A 2,526-nucleotide genomic window follows, 5' to 3' on the forward strand; every position below is an offset into this window, starting at 1 on the left:
TATGATCTAGAAAGCTAGATCGAGAATTTCTCTTAGCGCAGGAACAAGTAGAATATTCATGAGAATTAAAAGATAAGGATAAAATTTAGGTCAGACGGTGGTGAAAATGGTGGTGTTGACAGGTAGTATGATTCTCATGTTGGATCAACAAGTTATGTTTCTTTGTGCTTCATGAACGAAATAGAGAGTAATACGAGAACAAAATAAACAGTAAACAAACAAACACAATAAAAAAAAAGAAAAAGTAATACGTGCGATTTACCTTGATTCACCCAATGTAGACAATGTCCAGCAGAGTCAATATTATTTCAATACTGCTTCACCTCTCTCGTTTTATAATGAAGTTTGTTATCTCTCATTACAAGAGAGAAATATGTTTAAATACTAGATTTAAAAGATTAAACCTAGTTTTATAATGATTCGTATTCCTAATTTCAAACCCAACGGGACCCCTAAATGTGTCTGCGTAATCCATCAATACTGAAATGGTCGATAACTCCACACTCCAAGGACAAGAAACCTGAGAAGCCATCGAGTGATGCATGTAAATGTTTTCATCACTGTAGCCATCGAGTTACCATGAGTATGAACAAGCCATTTGGCATTTAGTCGCCGAGAGTATCACAGATTATTCAAAAAATATGCCAAGAAGAAAATTCAGTACTCTATATTGGAGCTCTCGTGTATGACTGCAAGAAAAGTCTAGTGCTTTTGAAAAATACGTTTTAAGAACCCAAAAGGCACAGCTTAATTTCGACTTTTGCTTGCATGTGAGCCGTAATGGATGAAACTTTTCGGCAGATTTTTCCACAAACAGTCTTCTAATTTGAGGAAGAAAAGAGCTTTAACTGTATTCCCTGAATAAATTTTTACAGTCTAATTCTTACATGCAATGCAAGTGAACAAACTCTACGTTCTTTAAATTAATAGTGGTTGGTAAGACAAAGATTTGATTGAATTAATTAAGAAAATAGAGTCCCCATTTGAACTAGAATCTAGCATTTTGCTAACCGAACAAAAAGAATGAAAAAATAAAAAATCAAAGTCTCCTCACTGGTGGTGTATAATGTCTCTAGAACTTGAGGCCTGGTACAAGAACTTGGGAATTGATGTGCAAAGAAGCATGCAATGCTCTAGAAGAGTCTGGCTGTTTTGTGATCAAATGCAATCAAGTTTCTTTAAATCTTCATAGTGAAATCTACAGTGCAGTCCAGGATTTGTTCAATTTGCCATTAGAAATCAAACAGCAGAAACCTGCTCATCGCGGCGACTAGCCTATCGGAAGGGCGTATTCGTATTGCCCTAAACATGAGCGTATAGACACTGAAAATTTAACCACCTTAGAAGGAGCTCAGAGTTTCACTAAACTCATGTGGCCCTCCGGAAATGACCAATTCTGGTACATATTTGCCTAATGAACATATAAAATAAAAAGTACATGCTAATTAATTAAATAAACGCCTTTGTGTTTTCTTGTTTTTGCAGTAAAAGTGCTTGTCAAAGATAATGATGAATTTGGATCAAACGGTTGTGAGAATGGTACTCCAAAACTATGGGGCAGAGAAATACTATGAATCTTACATTCAATCAACAGATTGTGTTGCTGGGTCCGCAAAATATAAAGAATCTGAGACGAATGAGAACTATTTGGGTATTTTTGGCCACACTCATTTTCAACCATGCTTCATCATAATGGTGTAAATGGATTGGAGATTCAAACAAAAGATGGCCAGTGGATTCTTTATGATCCTCCCTCGCATTCGTCATTCATATATACCTTGCTTCTGATGCATTCAAGGTGGGCTTATTTTTCATCACTGCCCAACATGAAATTAAAAAAAAAAAAAAGTTTGTTTGTTGATATTGATTATTTATACTTGGTGGCTAAACATTGTGATTTTATGGTGGATTCCTTCAGGCATGAAGCAATGGCAGAATACGTTTATGTTACCATCGAGTCATTATGGGTGGAAACAAGACGAGACTTTCATTATTATTTACAACGTTTCACAAAGGGCCAGTGTTAAGTGTTCCTAATGAGCTAGTTGATGAAGAACACCCTTTGCAATACAGGCCATTTAATCACCGTGAGTCTCGAAAATTGCATATAGAATATGGGATGAAGAAAATTGAGTAGTCTATTGAAGCTTACTGTGGTGTCTAATAAATTACTTTTCGTCCTCAATGATCTTCTATACATCTTCCCTATTTACTATATCCGTTTCGTAAAATAAGTGCTGTTGGAATATGATTATTATCTTCCCCTGTTACTTGCCAAGTTTCTTATTGATATCATCATTTATATCACAAAAGGTGTAATGGACATGGAATCAAATTTGTACTTTATTGATACCCTTTTCTAAGAATAATCCCCTCCCTAGAGGAAGAATAAAGCTAATTCGCATCCCATATTCCCATTCGTAAATTTTACAGTCTTAAGTTCTTGTATGCAAAAGTGACCGACTACATTCTTCACATTTTCTAGCAATTTCTCACTTATGTCTTGTTATGGATAAAATTACACTG

Source organism: Pistacia vera, unplaced genomic scaffold (assembly GCF_008641045.1).
Source record: "Pistacia vera cultivar Batoury unplaced genomic scaffold, PisVer_v2 Contig1148, whole genome shotgun sequence".
Lineage (NCBI taxonomy): Eukaryota > Viridiplantae > Streptophyta > Magnoliopsida > Sapindales > Anacardiaceae > Pistacia > Pistacia vera.